The 18964-nt window shown below is 48.0% G+C and overlaps 2 protein-coding genes across 13 annotated transcripts in view; one reads left to right on the top strand and one right to left on the bottom strand.

Moving 5' to 3' along the window:
* ADPRHL1 (ADP-ribosylhydrolase like 1) overlaps positions 1 to 10390 on the bottom strand; it is a 46755-nt gene extending 36365 nt beyond the window's left edge. The window contains exons 1-3 of one of the 4 annotated variants that reach the window (XM_060287981.2): positions 10206 to 10390; positions 3760 to 4583; positions 1343 to 1405 (exon numbers count right to left, since the gene is read on the bottom strand). The gene's annotated coding sequence lies outside the window, so the exon portion shown is untranslated. Of the gene's footprint in view, positions 1 to 1342; positions 1406 to 3759; positions 4584 to 10205 lie in introns of those variants that run through there. The other 3 variants (XM_060287984.2, XM_060287983.2, XM_060287979.2) reach the window with 3 other exon arrangements.
* Positions 10391 to 10486: 96 nt separating this feature from the next.
* Positions 10487 to 18964, top strand: part of TMCO3 (transmembrane and coiled-coil domains 3) — a 31442-nt gene continuing 22964 nt past the window's right edge. For 3 of the 9 annotated variants that reach the window (XM_060287995.1, XM_060287996.1, XM_060287997.1), the window contains exons 1-2: positions 17297 to 18369; positions 18486 to 18628. The gene's annotated coding sequence lies outside the window, so the exon portion shown is untranslated. Of the gene's footprint in view, positions 10688 to 12305; positions 12386 to 17296; positions 18370 to 18485; positions 18629 to 18964 lie in introns of those variants that run through there. The other 6 variants (XM_060287990.1, XM_060287991.1, XM_060287992.1 and 3 more) reach the window with 6 other exon arrangements.

Genomic DNA, 18964 nt, shown 5'->3' on the forward strand with positions numbered 1-18964 from the left:
TTAAGAATACGTGGTGTTGGGTTAAAGACAGATAAAAAGACCCACGGAATACAAGAGAGAAGATCCACACAGACAGTGTTTTGTCTTTAAAAAGATGTCAAGGTATTTCATAAAGTTTATTCAGTTTACCTAAGAATCCTGCAGCCCCAAGAAAGGATGTAGAATTAACTGTTAAAGGCAGGTGTTCTCACCAGTCAGGAGTTAGCAGGCAGGACGACACGTGGAGAAATCACAGCAGAGCAGACACGAAAGCCAAAGCGTTTCTAGAGGTTAGTGCTGTTCAGACTAGAAGCAAAGTCCTTCACATCTCTAAAAACAAGGTTATCTCCACAATATAGCTCACTAATACATTCATAATACTTTTAATATTTTGAAAAATAGTTTCACCTTTAACTGCTCCTTGCGGTGTAGAGAGAGAGCAGTCCACCAACCATCATTAACTTGTAAGCTAAAGTTATGTTCTGTATACTCCAGGTAAGAGGGCGTGAGATGATCTAAAACATTTTGGGAAGATTCACTCTCAAAATCTTTAAAATATACTTTTTAATTTATGATACTTTATAGGATAATAGGAATTTAAAAATTTTACTTGTGGGCTTCCCTGGTGGTGCAGTGGTTGAGAGTCCGCCTGCCGATGCAGGGGACACGGGTTCGTGCCCCGGTCCGGGAAGATCCCACATGCCGCGGAGCGGCTGGGCCCGTGAGCCATGGCCGCTGGGCCTGCACGTCCGGAGCCTGTGCTCCGCAACGGGAGAGGCCACAGCAGTGAGAGGCCAGCCTACTGCCAAAAAAAAAAAAATTTTTACTTGTACAGCATATTTCTAGACAACGTCTAAGAAATGCCATCAACTGTCTCTATAAGAAGCACTTGTTTCCAAAATGTCCCATTTTGGGGAGACTTTAACAGGCGGGACAACCTGTAGTCCAATGCCAATGGAACGCTTCTTTAAGAGGTCTTTCCTATTCTAAAACTACTGGTAACTCATCTAGGCTTTCCTAGGTGAAAAGAACGCAGAACACATACGCTGTTACAAATTGTTACAATGATACCTTTCGTTTGGTTGGCTTTATTCAATACCAGGAATGTGGTGAGATATGAGAAATAAAGTCTCATAGAGTTTAACGTCACAACAGACACATGGGTTTAGTGAAAACAAGCACGCTGTCAGCACAGCCTCAGAACATGTTTACTTAAGGCTTTTGAGCTCCTTCCGGAGCTAAAAATAAGTGAGTTTAGGTTGCCAACACTGAGCTATCAGAGTAGCAGCAAGTCAGTTTTTACACACCTCCTGAAACAGTAATAAGCTCAGTGATTAGAAGAAGTTTATGTACTTTCATTTACCTCTCCGACTCATCCAGCAAGTCAGAAACACGTTACGGTATGGCTGAAGCTTTTATCCCAACCCTGTAGGTAGAACAGGGAGGTGTTACAAGCAAAAAGACAGAATGACATTTTATTAATGCTTAATACAGCAACACAACAAATTATACATGGAGCACACAGTATTATGAGATAAATTAAATGGCTGAAAACAAACCAGCAAAAACACCTGGATGTCTACCGTCAATTCAAAACTGGAAGGAAAAAAATTAAAAGGAGAAAGTGTTGCAAAAGAAATTAATCTGAATAAAAACACTGAACAAAACTTTAGCTGGAATTTAAAAGAAAACCAAAGGTTTAACAGTACAAATGCATCAGAAATTTGTAAACTATTCAAGGGACATAAATTGATACGAAGTTTACAGGTTGCTGAAACATGATTAATGTTGAAAGAACTTCCCTTTCTGAAAAAGTTTAAACTGAGACCAATTTACTTACCCAAGCTCTGTCATGCCATCTACAAATTCTTTTTGCTAAATTCACATAGAGTCGCGGCCCTGAATTTCCACACTATACCCAAAACAGTGATACTAGGCTTAAATCTAGGCTTAAATCATCACAAAACTTCTGAATTCCATCAATTCCAATTTTATTTTCATCTTGTGGGTCTGTAGTTAAAGTTAAGGGGAAAAGAAGTTAAAAATTTGGATATTTTGAAAAGCATTACTAAAATGGGTGGTAAGAATCATACCTCTACTACATAGTTTTGGCAAGTGTGTTTCAAATACATCTATCAATGCACTGCAATTTTCTACCATATGTGAAAGAAATAGCAATAAATAATGATTTATCCAGAAAATACTCTTTATTTTTAAAATCTAGGTTCCTGGGTTTTTAGGGGGGGGAAAATCATTGAAACTTCTTTGAAGACTTCATCATTAAGAAAAAATTAATTAATCTCCCTAAAGTAAAATAAAATTTCAAGTTTACAGAATTTTACCTTGCCCAAAGGCAAACTGCGACGAAAAACACTGTAAAGCATTCAAAATATTTTAAGTTTTTATCACCACCTTGTCAAAGCAAAAGAAAGATGATTTTCTTTTAAAAGTGATTTCATTTGCTACAGTGCTAATACTACTGCACAATACTCATTCTTCAGTTGTTTAGTTTATGCATCCACGTTTAACAGCTTAGAAATTCAGGCTCCCCCCCGCCCCCCCATCCCCCCCCCCCGGCAATTTCTAGTTTAGACATAAAATTAAGGAACTTAGCATTTCTCCATGGGAAAATCAAACCGTGAAATCCATCAAAAGAATCAGCAAGGCCTCACCAAGCGAGGTCCTGTGACCTCAGCCTGTGTCTCCTGACCGGCATCACAATGACAGACCACCTGCTGCCGTAGAAGGTGGGAGAAGCAGGCCCGCGGCACCTTCCCGCAAAGGAAGGTTAAGTGCAACAAACTCTTCTTCCATCACACGAGATCGAACTCTTAAGTGCTCAACGCCACGTTTATATATACATATGTTGTTACCAAAGAAGAACTGCTGACCTACCTTAAATGAGCAAAATCACAGACCCTTCCAACTCTACGCTCCTGTGTCCGTGAGAACCTGCCGCCGTGGGCTCATAGGACAGAGGTTCCCACACACCTCCTGACTCAAGCCTGCGCTCCTAACACAACAGACCTTCAGGATAACAGAAAAATGGGTCTACGATGCCCTCACCTAATAACCGTCCTGATAAACTTCACATATAATAATTTAGAATGCTTTAAAGTAGTCTGGAAGCACTCATTCATTTGTATCCATCGTGTAACAACAGTTGTTCTATTTGTCAATTGGCTTTGAACTATACATCTATGTTTAGGGGCCAGAATGACTGTACCATATGTCTACTTTAAATGACTAGAATTGCATGAATAAAATTAAATGATGAGGGATGAAGCTTAAAGACTAAAGATAATTTTCACATAAAAATATTTTTCCAAAGGCAGCTGCACATATCTGAATAACTTTTAGAATCTGCATAGCATATGACTTACAAAATTAGCTCAGTAATTAACTTAGCCAAAAAAATTTAAAGCACACTGAGAACAATGCTCATTTTTGGAGAACTACAACAAGTACAGATCTGCTTTTTAAACCACAGAACATGTTTCTGAACCAAGATTTTTTTTTTAATGGAATGCAATTTTCAATTGATTTGTTGGATCTAGATAGACAGATTATACACAGTATTTTCAAAAGTGAAAAATGAAAATAATAAATAAACAAGAACTTAAAGCCAAGGGAGTTAGTTACTCTGTTTGTGTTAATGCTTGTTTAAATGAGGGATTTTATTTTTTAAGTTTTGGAAAGATAAGATTAACCTTAGAAACTGCTAGAAAAAAAAAAAATCAGCTCTTGAATCGTTGCCGCCTCTCCCATTACAGCACAGACCTGACATTTGATGTGGAATCTAGAGCCTGCTGAGCAGCCTGGATCTGCACAGACTCATCACGCAGACTTATTTTTGCCGCATGACTGCATTTTGATAGGGAAAGCTCCATTCTAAGTGCCAATTTCAATGAAAATAACAACTGTCCCCAGCTGACAACACACAGGTTTTTTTGCCAAGAGTTTTTCCAGAAGCTTCTGCAGCTGGAGCTGTTCCAGGGCTCCAACACCAGCACACGGTGTTAAGGGCAGGATACCTGTACCCTCGCGTCAGAATTACTCTTACGAGTCGGTATCGTTCTGGAATGGCCTTCTCACCACGTATCCCTGCCTACGTGCAAGTGCTGGGGAGAAGTACTGTCTTAACGAGTGTAGCCACCTGGCCTGGACACCAAGCCTCCGAGCAGTGACCGTGCGCAGCCGACCGTGGGCACACGAGCCTCCGCCCAGGCCACGTGCAGGAGGGCTCGCTGCTCATCAGTCCTCAGACTTTTGTGCAGCTGAACATCTGCACGGGAAGGGAATGCACGTCGGGGGCCCTGGGGCGCAGCACGGAGACTCCAGCACAGTCACCCTGCTCCCTGGAGACGCACGCACTCGCCACTGCGCCCCTCCCTTTGTACCAGTTATACAGCGGCTCCAGCGTCTTCCTGTCCACGGAGGTTCGCATGGAGTCCTTGTGGAACGAGGCCAGGTTCTGGAAGAAGCTGTCTGTGGCGCGTCCAGTTTCCACTCACTTTGGGCTGAGCGCCGGATGGCAGGTCTCTCACCAGCCTGAGTGCCGCGAGCTGGAGGACCTCGTCCTTCTGAGATGATTTAAGCTTATGCTGTGGGAAGCAAAAGAAGCAGGAAAGCCAATGAGGCCAGTCCAGAGAGCTGTTTCAGCTCTATCACTAACTCCTATATTGTAACTGGACTTAACTTTTCCTTTGGTGACCGGACTTCACTTCAGAATTACAGGAAGACAAAGCCTTGTTTTTCATCAGTTAAAAAGACTGCACAGCCTTCTGAAAATTCAAACGACAGCATCTACACAGTAACAAATATACAAAGTCTCACCTCCCCCGAATTAGAAGAATCCATGTTTTATACAAAATACATTTTGATCTCTATCTGGTTCACTTTGCAAGAAGTAGGATGTTAATTTTTTTCTAAGTCTCAGTGAAATTCCTCTTTATAACACATATGTACCCCTGATGAAATGCGGCTAACCCGAGGCCTGACCACATCACCACTGCCCACCTGGGGGTCCTCCTTGGCTTCAATTAATTTCAGGCCCTAATGGCCAGGAGGAGGACCTCATGGTTGGAAACATCATTATTTTAAGTTTTTCTCCGTTTAAAATTAGCAGAACGCTGATGAAAACAAACACACATAACAAAGAATTGTGTGAAAAATAACTTATACAAGTTCCAGAAGCAGGCGCAAAAAGCCTGTTATGGTTAAATGAAGATGATACTAATAATGAGAACGACTGTGTACATGAGGCAGAAATAAGACGGAAAGACAGGGCAGAGGCTGTCGGTAGGTAGCAAATAACAAAACCGCCATGTAACAGTACTATATGTAGCATATGATGAAACCGAATAGCATTTTCATGTTTCCAGGTATCGGATGGTTAAGGTTTTATTTATCCAAGGTAGCCTGATGAAAACAACAGCAGAAATGACAGTCATTCATTAATTTCTGTAAATCAAAACAGACTCTGTAGTCTACTGGGTGCTAATACTTTAAAAGACACTTTACACAATAATATGATAAGGGGAAAAGTTTTACTTAAAATGATTTATACTCAGTCTTGTTCAAAAAAAAGATGAGTTTACAGAAGCACACAGAATAAATTATAATTTACAGAAATATGTAACTGGAAAACAAACTGTAGATGAGGAAATCAAGCAGAGGAAATAAGGAAAATAAGAAAGCCAGAGATAAGACACAGACACGCACACCATATATATGAGTTGAAAGTGAGCTGAAAATTAGGCTCTGAGCTTCTCAGTTGCCAACGTAAAGAAGAAAAGAGGATTAGTTAGGAAAATCTATTTTCATAAGATTTAAAGACCCACCAGTGGCCCAGTGGCCCCTCCTGGCGCTGAGACTGGAAGGAATTGGAGACATGAAATGTCCCCTTTGTACCAGACCAGCTCCTCACCAAATGCCACCAGTGAACAGCAGAGCAAGCTTGCAACGCTTTTTGCTAAGGCCTCCCTCAGTGCCTGCTGGTGCCAGAAGAGCAGGGGACAACGGAGCAGAAGTTACGCCACTGCAGTCCACACACACTGCTCTCCAAGTGTGGCTGGGGACACCGGGGGCCTAAGACCTTTCAGGGGTTCCACGGTCACAAGAGTATCTCCAAGTGCCTCCAGCCGTTACCCACTTTCTCACTCTCACTGGGGTATAGCAGAGGCTTCCAGAGGCTGCCTGACTGGCGACATCACAACAGACTGAACACAGAAGATTGGAGAACCTAACTTTGATTAAAGATGTTTGCAAAAATGTAATGTGAATATATAACGGGTTTACTATTGTTATTTTTAAACACAGATATTTTTAAACTTTCCATTTTAATTTCTAATATGGTAAATACCAATGGCTACAATCCCAATAATTTTTTAAAGTGTATAGGGGGCCTGGGACTTAGAAGTTTGAGAAACACTGATCTAGAGTAACCCAGGGAATTAATATTTTGGCTACTTAGAACAATGACTGTTGACCATTTGGGGTCCTGGGTCCCTTCTGGAATCTGATGACAGCATGGATCCTTTCTCCTGGAAAACGTATGCGGTACACACGTGGGCATATGGTTTGGCACAGAAATGCAGGGTTTTCATGGACCTTTTAGGACCATCCTGGCTTCTCAGAGGCTGGGGGAAGGTGGAACTCGGGCTAAGAACCCCGGAGCTAGGTCAGGAGGTGCTGGTCTCTGCTGCAGTGAGAGCACCGCGCAGACAGGTGGGCGAACTGTGCTCCACGCGGCTGCGTTTACAAACCCGCAGCTACCCAGCGACTGCAGCCTACAGTCCGGGTTCCAGGGGCACACGTAGAGTGCATATTCTCTACCTTATTTCCTGAAATTGAGCCTTTGAGAAAAACCAAAGAGTTCAAGGTTCTGTTCTCTGGGAAGATTAAATTTTGCTCAGTGCGGTCAGATGCCAAAGGCTTTGACAGTAAACTGACAAAAGACAATGCTGGCATCTTTGATGACACCGATGGCTTCCCCAAGGGAGGTGGGCAAAGCCAAGGCTTACCTCAGACACCTTAAGACAGTGACAGGTGTTCGACCCCAAAATGGTGCACCGTTCAGAAGACCCATGACATGTTCACTACGGAAACTGCGGTCAATGCTAGATTTTAACATTCTGTCAGGCTTGTGAAGGCAGAATGCGGTACATACATACAATGAAATTCATGGAGTACTGATATATGCTACGATGTGGCTGGGCCTCGAAAACATTATGCTGAGCAAAGGAAGTCGGACACAAACGGTCACACGCTGTGAGGTTCCATTCGCGTGAAACGTGCAGCACAGGCAAGTCCTGAGACGGAGGGCGGGCGGTGTGGCCAGGGGCTGGGGGAGGGAGGCGTGGGAGGGACTGCTGACAGGTGTGGGCCTTCCTTCGGGGGATGAAAGTGTTCTGGAACTAGACACAGGCAGCGGTAGCACAACGCGGTGAAGGTCCTACGCACCACTGGACTGTACACTTCGAAACAGTTAACTTTATGTTACGTGATTCCACCTCAAAAGAATCCACCTTAGCACCCTGAGACTCTCCAAGATGAGCCAACAGAGCAACGGTTGCTCAGGTGACAACCATTCAGTCGGCAGATCCCCGCCAAGGAGACGCTGCCCAGCACCTGGAGGACAGGACGAGGTCCCATCTCGAGGTCCCTCTCCTGACAGCAGCCTCCCGCAGCCCCTCCTAAACCGCGGCCAAGCGGCTACACGACAGTATAACGGGGAGCGCTTTCTGGGAAGCCTAGGAGGAGGGAGGCAGGAGGAGCACGTGGCCCCAGGCCACCCAGAGCGCTCTGAATTGTCACCGCGTGAGTTACAGAGTGGGGGAAGTGCAGATGATCAATCTATTCCAGGTGGCAGGACCTGTCTATCCCAAGACAGATCCTACCCCCGGAACCGCGAAGTGGCACAAAGGTGCCGGTTCTGCATGAGCAACCGCAGCCGTGGGTCCAAGCCGAGCCCAGAGCAGGTCTCTGGCCAGGATGAAAGGGGAGGGGATGGTCAGTAAGGTTCCAATGATTCAATGTTACCCCTACGGTGATTAGAACAACAACCAAGAGCTAAATCTAAACACTATATGTGCTTCATGCCCAAAAGGAACAAAGAGCTTCAAGTTGCAATTTGTAAAAAAAGGGACCCATGGGCTTCCCTGGTGGCGCAGTGGTTGAGAGTCCGTCTGCCGATGCAGGGGACGCGGGTTCGCGCCCCGGTCTGGGAAGATCCCACATGCTGTGGAGCGGCTGGGCCCGTGAGCCATGGCCGCTGGGCCTGCACGTCCGGGGCCTGTGCTCCGCAACGGGAGAGGGCACAGCAGTGAGAGGCCCGCGTACAGCAAAAAAAAAAAAAAAAAAAAAAAAAAAAAATCTGGACAATCCAGGAAAAACATCAGATAAATTCTCTACCTCTGGAAAAAGTCTCAAACATTTTAATTGTGACCTTGTAAAAAATCACCCATGTGATCTGGGCACCAAAACTGACCACATACAAAATGAAAATGTTATCCTTAAAATGCCCTTCCAGAGACACTGAATACAACAAAATCTCCTCTTAGGGTCAACTTACAAGGGGCTGCCAGGGCAACCACACTGACCCAGTTCGTGCCATCAGTTCAGTCGCCTTGACGGTTTCAGGTACAGCAGGCGGGGACGACCTTCTCGAGCCCTCACGTTCCTCTGACCGGCGCTTCTCCATCTGCTTTCTTGCCTGCTCTTCCCACCCAGAAGGTTGGTTCTCACGCCTCCCCTCTTCCTGGCACATTCCTCCTGGACCCTCTCTCTCCGGCCTGAAAGCCTCTCCCCGGCCTCCCACTACCACGAGGACAAAGGCTGCCATTCCTCCCTGTGACCAGATGAGTGCCCATCACAGCCTCCCGCCGCGGCTGCTCCCTGGCTCTCTGCGCTCCGCGGGGCCCTCTTCCCATTCCTGTCCCTCCCACCCCACACGTGCGCCGCGCACATCTGGCTGCCCGACTCCCACTCATTCTCGAGAGTTCAGCTCAGCTCACACCGTGCTGCCGCGGTCAAGCCTTCACTGGCTGGGCATCTGACACCTCACACCCCACGCTGCGGGTGCCTGGAACCGGTGCCTCTCCCTGGCACTTATCCCAGCTATAATAATGTAGCTGCGTGTTCAGTGCCCGTCTCTCCTGCTGGGACATCGTCTCCATCAGTACCAAACCCACGTCTGCTTGCTCAGCGTCGAAGCCCCGGCACCTTGCACACCACCTCGCTTGCACGCAGAAGCCACTGAATGTACTGAATGAACACTGAAACCCTTCAACTACCATGGTTTCCACGACGTTTCAAAGTAACTGTACGTTTCCAGAAAGCCCGCCCTCTCCTGGTCTCCAGATCTACGTCTCTAACCAACTAGATCCCGCTATCTCCCCCTCCTCACAGCATCATCTTTCCGTACAAACCTGCGTTTCCTTCTACAATCCCTAGTTTGGTCAATACCATGACCGTCTGCTCAGACGCCCCAGCCAGGCCTGCACAGCCCTTCCTCTCCTTTAGCTCCTTTTCTGAACGGCTCTGTGAAATTCCCCACCCTTCCCTCCTCTCATGCCCCTTGTTCCTACCGACAGTCTTCGTTCAAGTCTTCTCTTCTTACCGAGCTATTACCGCCGCTTCCTAGCTGGCCTCCCCGACCCGCAGTCCTGACCCCCTCCCATCCAAGTCCTGTTCTCCGGACAAAAGGCGATCGCTTCGCACACACCCCTCCTTCTCAAAGACCTTCCAGGCTCCCGCTCTCTCCTGGGAGACTCTGCCCTCCTCGGCGGGGAACACGAGACCCTGCTCGGGAGCCCTGCCATTCTCGACCCTGAAGTCCACGTTCCGGCCGCTCTGAACCACCGGCAAGGCTCAGGCGCGATCCGGTCCACCGCATCTCCCAGCAGGACGCCCGCCTGCCCGGAACGTCCTCCCTCCGGGGTCACCCGGCTGCTCGCGCTCCCGAGGAGGCAGTGCTCGGAGTCCCCGGCCCGCTCTGTGCCTCCGTCTCGTCAAGCAGCACCGCCGCACTTGGGTCACCGGTCCGGTCCCACCTGCGTGCTCCCCGCCGCGCTTAAGGACTCCGCGCCCGGCCCTGGGCCCCGACCGCCAGTCCCCCACCCACGACCTCCAACCCCAACCCTCGGCCCCAGCAGCGCCCCGCCGCCCCCCAGCCCCGGATGCCCGGGAGCAGCCGAGAGGAAGGCGAGCCGCGGGCCACCTACCATACTCCCCGCGCTCCCCAGCTTGTCGCCGGCCCTGGCCGTCTGCGCAGGCGCCCCGGCCCGGCCGCGCCATCCCCGTCCCTGTCCTCAGCCCCCGGGACACCCGCCCAGGGAGGCAGCAACAGGTCAGGCCGGGCCGGCGGGACTCCAATTCCCTGCGTGCACTGCGCCGCCCGGGGCCGCCGGGATGCAGGCCCCGCGGCGCCTCCGACTCCCGGCGTGCACCGCGCCGCCCTGGGGTGGACGGAACCCACACCCCGCCTCCTTAAAGGGGCCGCGACTGCCTTTGAGCCGCGTCGGCTCAGAGGGCGTTCGAGAGAGCACTGCGGGCCTCCTGGGCCCTCCCCGTGCCCGACCTCGTCCCCGTCCTCGTCCCCGCCCCGGGGGCGGCCCCGCCTCCCGGAAAGGGATGCGGATAAGCCGGATAAGGTCTTCCCCTCTGGAAAGCCGGGCCCGGGACGCGGCGCGGCCGGAACGTCTAGGTGAGCGTTCGGCGCGGGGCCCCGGGTCCGGCCTGAAGTGTGGCCCTCGGGGCTTCCCTCTCCTCCCCTCCCTTCCCCTGGGGTCTCCCCTTCCCGTGGGTGTTAGTTCTTCTCCTCCCCGGGGTCTGGTCTCCCCTCGGGGTCTCTCCTCCCAAGGTCTACTCTTCCTGGGGGTTCCTTCTCCCCCTCCCCGGGAGTCTGGTCTCCCATCCCCCTCCCGGGTCTCCCCTCTCCGGGGGTCTCCCCTTCCCGAGGATGTCTTCTCCCCCTCCCTGGGGGGCGGTGTCTGGTCTCTCCTTCCTCTCCCTAGAGGTCTCCCCTCCTCCTTTCCAGGGGTCTCTCCCGCCTTCTCCCGAGGTTCCGTCCTCTCGGCCTCACTCAGCCCCCGCCCGCTCTCTCCTCCTCCGGGCTTTGCGCCGAGAGCGGTGCTGCACCAGAGCACCCTTTACCGGACCCCGCACCTGGCGGCGGCCCCGGGGTTGCGGGGAGGGCCGATGGGGGTGCGGGCGGGAGCTGGCGAGGCTTCAGACACCGCGGGCCACTCGGTTGGACAGTCTACACTCTCCCGGTGCCTGATCCTCGGGTCAGATCTGCGGAGGAGCCGCCGCTCCACGAGCCCCTGGGGGTCCTGGCTCTGCGAGCCGCTCCCTGGTTCCCTTCGGACCTCACCCGTGGTCCCCGTTCACGGTGTCGCCCAGGTGTCAGGCGGCCCCGCCAGGTTCCAGGTCCCCTGGGAAAAGGACGCACGACGTGAGCCCCGAGTTTCCGCGTGATTCGGGGACAGCCCGTCATCCAGCTCCGGGGAGCCGCTACGAGGAGGGGGGCCTCGTGGAGGGTCGCTGCCTGTCACGGGGACAAGTATCCCGTGAATGACTCTAGCGCTTTCCTGAGGGTGGGAAGATGCAAGGATCCGGTCTGTAAATGTTGTTCCTAGAGTGTAACCTCCGAAGGGCCTGTTTTCCCAAAGCGCCAGGCCTCATTCCGTCCTGGGTCTGCGCTCCCCTCGGGCTGCGCTGTGTGCGCCCGGCACCCCATGGCTGGCCGGGGGAACCGGATGGCGAATAACGTAACTGAGTTCACAGCCTTTTTATACGTTTTTCTGATCATTTTTTCGGCCAGAGCGGCATACTGTCTTACTGGTCCCAAATTTCTTTTATAATATAAATTTTTGAAAAGACAGTGTCTCAGTGATTGGATTATTAACGGAATACTGGGTTTTTGTACAGTTTAATTAACATTAAATACTTTAAAACTTTTTATTGTCCGTAAGAATTTTCTTCTTTCCTTCCTCTCCCCCTTTTTTTAACTCATTCTCCCATTTTACTGATTAGAAGTGAACCATAAATTGTATTGTAAGTGCTTATAAGTGCTTATAAGTGCTTTATCTTTTAAGAAATAGACTTTACGTCATCTAACTTGTTAAAGTGTAAAATAGGCTTTTCAGGTAAACTCCTCCACAGATTACATTGAGGTAGATCGCTTCCACTGGGGGTTTCTTTGCTTCCTTGGATCTTTCCACAAGTTCCCCCCTTTGTTTCCCGTTTTGTGCCTGGCCTGGAAGTTCTGGTGGCATCAGGAAGAGATACTGCAAACAACCCTCCTGCTTTCCTTTTTCCAGAGGCCCTGCACCCGCTAACCCTGATCCTGCCCCATCCAAGCGGCTCGCTCTGGAATTCCTGCCTGGAGCTCCCATACCAGGTCAGCCACCCTCCCCCCTTTAGGGTCTTGGTTCAGCTGGGTAGACGGCCGGCCCCTAGGGTGGGCTGTCCCGGGAGCTGTGTCCCACCTGGTCCGGATGGCTTCTGCCCACAGACAGAGGCTGCTGTCAATAAACCACACTGACTTTGAGCAGTTGGACCTGCTAAAACTGAGGTGGTGGGTCTGGAAGGTCCTGAGGAAGAGAGACGGAGGGGCCTCTGGCTACACGTGTGCAGGAGGCTGGGGGGCAGGGCTGCCAGGTTCTCGCATTTTATTTTAGCCTAGTGTGTAAAGTAGAAAAACAGGGACGCTGCCTCCCCACCCCCCATTCTCCGGAGGGCCTCCAGCAATGGTCTAGGGCTCTGTGGTCCAGCAGCGGGTGTCCCAGGAGAGTGCTGCACACCCTGCAGTCTTGATAGAACTCAGAGTGGAGGCGAGAGAGAAATCTTAACCTGGTGACTTTGCTCTGAAAAAACCTGGTCTTGGACTTTATTTTTACATTTTTTTTTGGCTGTGTTGAGTCTTTGCTGCTGTGCTGCTGCGCACGAGCTTTCTCTAGTTGCAGCGAGCGGGGGCTACTCTTCGTTGCGATGTGCGGGCTTCTCATCGCGGTGGCTTCTCTTGCTGTGGAGCATGGGCTCTAGGCGCGCAGGCTTTGGTAGTTGTGGCTCATGGGCTTAGTTGCTCCGCAGCATGTGGGATCTTCCTGGGCCAGGGCTCAAACCTGTGTCCCCTGCATTGGCAGGCAGATTCTTAACCACTGCGCCACCAGGGAAGCCCCAGATCTTGGACTTTTTATGTAAAATTATTGGAAGTTTCTTTGTTTTTGAGTAGGCTTAATAATGAACCCATATGCCTTTTTATTCTGAATCATTTATTACAAATTTTTTTTCTTAATCAAATAATCTCATCGATTTTAAAGTTAGTTTTGGGATTCCTGTTCTGCCTTTATAAAAACAAGCAAAACCTCCTAGAAATTTGGCAAAGTTGGGGAGATATATTTTAATTAATATTGGAATATGTATAAATAGAAAGTTGTAGGAGGGAAGGTTTGTGCTCAAAGTATTGATTTTTGCTATCACACTAAATGAAAAGTAACCTTGGGTTTCACTTTAGTTGAGTCATACTGAAAACCTTTGGTTTTAGGGCGTTTCCTACTTTAAAATATTAAAATGTCATAGGCATGTTTGCCATGCTCTGCAGTGTAAACGGTGCACATTACACACAGTAAGGGTGTAGTGGGAAACAGGAAGCACTTATATAGAGTTCTAAAAACTTTGAGATGATTATAGAGTCACATAAAGTTTTAAAAAATAATACAGAGAATTCCTATAGAATATACATAGAACATCCTGAAGATGCCACCAGAAAACTACTAGAACTTATCAATGAATTTGGTAAGGTTGCAGGATACAAAATTAATGCACACAAATCTCTGGCATTCCTATACACTAATAATGAAAAATCAGAAAGAGAAATTAAGGAAACAATCCCATTTACCATCGCAACAAAAAGAATAAAATACCTAGGAATAAACCTACCTAAGGAGATAAAAGACCTGTACTCAGAAAACTTACACCGATGAAAGAAATCAAAGATGACATAAACAGATGGAGAAATATACAATCATTATTGTGAAAATGACTATGCTAGCCAAAGCAATATACAGATTCAATGCAATCCCTGTCAAATTACCAATGGCATTCTTTATAGAATTACAACAAAAAATTTTACAATTCGTATGGAAACACAAAAGACCCCAAATAGCCAACTCAATCTTGAGAAAAAAATAGAGCTGGAAGAATCAGGCTCGCTGACTTCAGGCTATACTACAAAGCTACAGTAATCAAGACAGTGTGGTATTGGCACAAAAACAGAAATATAGATCAATGGTAGAGGATAGAAAGCCCAGAGATAAACCCACCACATATGGTCATCTAATCTATGACAAAGGAGGCAAGAACATGCAATGGAGAAAGACAGCCTCTCCAATAAGTGGTGCTGGGAAAACTGGACAGCTACCTGTGAAAGAATGAAATTAGAACACTACCTAACACCATACAGAAAAATAAACTCAAAATGGATTAAAGACCTAAATGTTAAGACCGGACACTATAAAACTCTTAGAGGAAGACATAAGAAAAACACTCTGACATAAACCACAGCAAGATCTTTTTTGACCCACCTTCTAGAGTAATGAAAATAAAAACGAGAATAAACAAATGGGACCTAATGAAACTTAAAAGCTTTTGCACAGCAAACCATAAACAAGATGGAAAGACAACCCTCAGAATGGGAGAAAATATTTGCAAATGAAGCAACGAACAAAGGATTAATCTCCAAAATATACAAAGAGCTCATGGAGCTCAATATCAAAAAAACAAACAACCCAATTAAAAAATGGGCAGAAGACCTAAATAGACATTTCACCAAAGAAGACGTACAGATGGCCAAGAGACACATGAAAAGATGCTCAACATCACTAATCATTAGAGAAATGCAAATCAAAACTACAGTGAGGTATCACCTCACACTGGTCAGAATGGCCATCGTCAAAAAATCTGCAAACAATAAATCCTGGAGAGGGTGTGGAGAAAAGGCAACCCTCTTGCACTGTTTCTGGGAATGTAAATTGATACAGCCACTATGGAGAACAGTATGGAGGGTCCTTAAAAAACTAAAAATAGACTTACCATATGACCTAGCAATCCCACTACTGGGCATATGCCCTGAGAAAACCATAATTCAAAAAGAGTCATGTAGGGCTTCCCTGGTGGTGCAGTGGTTGAGAGTCCGCCTGCCGATGCAGGGGACACGGGTTTGAGCCCTGGTCCGGGAAGATCCCACATGCCGCAGAGAGGCTAGGCCTGTGAGCCGTGGTCGCTGAGCCTGTGCGTCCGGAGCCTGTGCTCCACAACGGGAGAGGCCACAACAGTGAGAGGCCCGCGTACCGCAAAAAAAAAAAAAAAAAAAAAAAAAAGTCATGTACCACAGTATTCATTGGAGCACTATTTGCAATAGCCAGGACACGGGAGCAACCTAAATGTCAAATGATAGATGACTGGATAAAGAAGATGTGGCACATGTATACAATGGAATATTACTCAGCCATAAGAAGGAAAGAAATTGGGTCATTTTGAGAGATGTGGATGGACCTAGAGTCTGTCATACAGAGCGAAGCAAGCCAGAAAGAGAAAAACAAGTATCGTATATTAATGCAGATATGTGGAATCTAGTAAAATGGTACAGATGAACCTATTTGCAGGGCAGGAATAGAGATGTAGAGAACGGACATGTGGACACAGCGGGAGAAGGGGAGGGTGGGACGAATTGGGAGATTAGGTTTGACATAAATACACTACCATGTATGAAATAGACAGCTAGTGGGAACCTGCTATAAAGCACAGGGAGCTCAGTGCGGTGTCTGTGATGACCTAGAAGGGTGGGATGGTGGGGGTGGGAGGGACGTCCAAGGTAGGGGGGATATAGGTATACATTTGGCTGATTCACTTCATTGTGCAGCACAAAGTAACACAACGTTGTAAAGCAATTATACTCCAATAATTAAATAAAAGAATTAGATAAATTCAGAAAATACAGAGAAATCCTATAGACCCTTCACCCAGTATCACCAGCGGGAGCTCTTGCAAGACTGTATCATAAGCAGGAGCTGGGAGAGATACAGCCCACTGCCCGATCCGGGTGCACCAGGGCACATGCACGCACTCGTGTGTGTGTAGATCTGTGTGATTCTGTCACACGTGCACACACGTGTGGCCACCACCACTGTCAGGGCACAGAACACGTCCACCCCACAGGGTCCCTCCTGCTGCCTTGTTACGTCCGCAGCCATCGCCTCCCCCTTTCCTGGGCCCTGACCCCCACTGTCCCTTCCCCGTCTCTGCAGTTTGTCATCTTAAGAAAGTTGTGTAGGGAGTTCCTGGTGGCCTAGTGGTTAGGATTCCAGACTCTCACTGCCAGGGCCCAGGTTCAGTCCCTGGTCTGGGAACTGAGATCCCACAAGCCTCGCGGCCAAAAAAAAGAAGAAGAAAGAAAAGAAGTTGTGTAAATGGCATCATGCGTGAGCATGGCAGGCTCTCCTCGGCCTTGAGGTCACCTGGGTTACTGCGTCAGTCGTTCAAGATGTGGAAATTTTAAGATTTCATTATAAAACCACAACAAATCCAGAGTGTCTTTTTTTATAATTAAGAATAACAATAACAAAATAACACTATTTACTGAAAAAAACCATGTTACAGTTTAGTAGTCTGTAGGATTTGGTAGCCGAGTTTGAAGGTAAAATGAGGTGTTTATGAAAAAGGAGTGGTTCATATCTTAAGGGCTGTAAATAACTTCATGTTCACGGTAAAAGCTCTTTTCAGTGGAAATGTTAGTGTGACTACAGCTAAAATTCTCAGAGGTTTTTCATAAACGTGAATAGCTGTCTTCGGTGTTTCGGGGAGAGGGATAGCTAACTTCGGGAGCTTGTCTGAGGGAGGGGCCCGAGATGGACGGAGGGGTGTTACATGCCAGCTGCGCAGCAGTCTATCTTCCTGAAGTTTGAAACCTGTAGAAGAATCACTTTCTTTTTTTTTTTTTTTTAAAGCTTATTTTAACTGTCACATTACATTTGTTTTGTTTACTGCTGTATCCATTAAACCTAGCCTGAAACATGGTAGCCATTAAATATCTATCTATCTATTTATTTATTTATTTATTTTTGCGGTACGCGGGCCTCTCACTGTTGTGGCCTCTCCCGCTGCGGAGCACAGGCTCCGGACGCGCAGGCCCAGCGGCCACGGCCCACGGGCCCAGCCGCTCCGCGGCACGCGGGATCCCCCCAGACCGGGGCACGAACCCGCGCCCCCTGCCTCGGCAGGCGGACTCCCAACCACTGCGCCACCAGGGAAGCCCAAGAATCACTTTCTGAGATCGTTTGGAGGGAATGTGCATGTCTAGGTCTGTGCAGTCAACAAAGCGCCTGCAACTTGTGTCTTGGTTCTGAAGGGTACTAAGCGTGTGCGTGTCTGCAGCGCTTGAATTCTTTCTTTCCCTTGAAACAGTAGGCGCTTAGCAACTGAGTCAATAAAATAACGGACCAGTGATATTGCCGGCTGTCTGTGGGATCAGCGGTTTGTTTGCTTAAGGTGGTAACGTTTACTTAAGGTTGTATTAAAACTGTGCCAGTGAACTCAGGAACTCAGCCCTACTCCATTATCCCACCTCATTAGGAAGCGCGCTGTCCTGCGTCCGTGGATCCTCTGGGAGATGCTGGGACCCAGAGTATCTAAACAAGTATTGAAATCGGACAGTTTCCTGACTTTCTACCCAGAATAGTGAGCCGGTGTGCAGTCTGTAATGGGTGACTTCTGATTGTCATTCTGAACACGGTGGCTCTCCTGCCCTCAGTGGTCGCCTCTGCAGGGTCTGCTGAGGTGCGTGGAGCAGTCGGCCCCCAGACCGCCGGCTGGGGCTCTTTGCTGCGTTCCCATGTGTGTCTCTGTAAGCTCTGTCGGTGTCCACTTTCTGTTGGCTGTCATTCCTTGGTTTGGTCAGTATTCTATCTCTAGAAGTGCACACTCTTATTTTTGCTAATCTACTTTACCTGGGAAACCAGATTAAACTCATTAGAATTGGGATTACCAGTGAAATGAAAATATATATATTCTAGAATAACATGATTCCTTGGAAACGGTGGGTTTTGTTTTGTTTCGTTTTCTTTTTGGCATAAGGACTTGGGCCTAGTTGCCAGGCTCAGTGGGTGTATTTCAGGGTGCGTCTTACTGGGCTCTCCTGCATTTGTCACCTCTTCCATCTTTGTTCTCTATCTTCCTGCCTCCGAGGTCATTCTTTCTTGGTGACCCTGCTGACCCGGCCTCCATCTGCGCCTGGATCAGCCCTCCTCTGGGCGACACAGCTGCCAGCTCCCCCCGCTGCTGGGGCCGGGGTCCTGTCTGCGCCCTGCTGCCAGGATGAGCTCCCAGGTGCTGCTTGAAGTCTTCCTTAAGGGAGAAGAGGAGGAACCTGAATCTGCATGATAGAAAGTGTCTGAGTGTGGTTGTAGTTTGTAATTTTTTTTCTCTCCTTGACATCTTGTTAGCACGTAAAGGTAGGCTGACATTGGAAATTTGACGGAATTCCAGGTGACTCAGGAAAGCACACGTACGGCCCAGCCAGCTCGGCTCCATTTCCCAGCCCCTCGGACCTGGTTCCAGGGCCCCTCATCTGTGACGGGGGAAGCAGGTGATGTTTCCTGGCCTTTGATATGTGAACCGTATGAAATGGGATTGGTTTTTGTCTTTTGTACGTGGTAGATTTAGTAGGTATATGAGGCTGAGTTTCACTTTAAAAAGTTGCTTTTAAATTCAGATGTAATCTTTAATCTCAGCTCTTCATCAGGCACCATACTTTAAATTCAGTGTTTGATTGTGATCTAAGTGCAGCAGATAGTTCAGATGTTGTTCTACGAAAAATAACATTTTCCTCGGAAAAGTGGTAGTTTTTAGTAATTATTTAAAACTTTAATCTCCGTAGCAATGAGTCATCGTTCAACTATACGTGTCAATACATCTCTTTCAG

Source organism: Globicephala melas, chromosome 18, assembly GCF_963455315.2.
Source record: "Globicephala melas chromosome 18, mGloMel1.2, whole genome shotgun sequence".
Lineage (NCBI taxonomy): Eukaryota > Metazoa > Chordata > Mammalia > Artiodactyla > Delphinidae > Globicephala > Globicephala melas.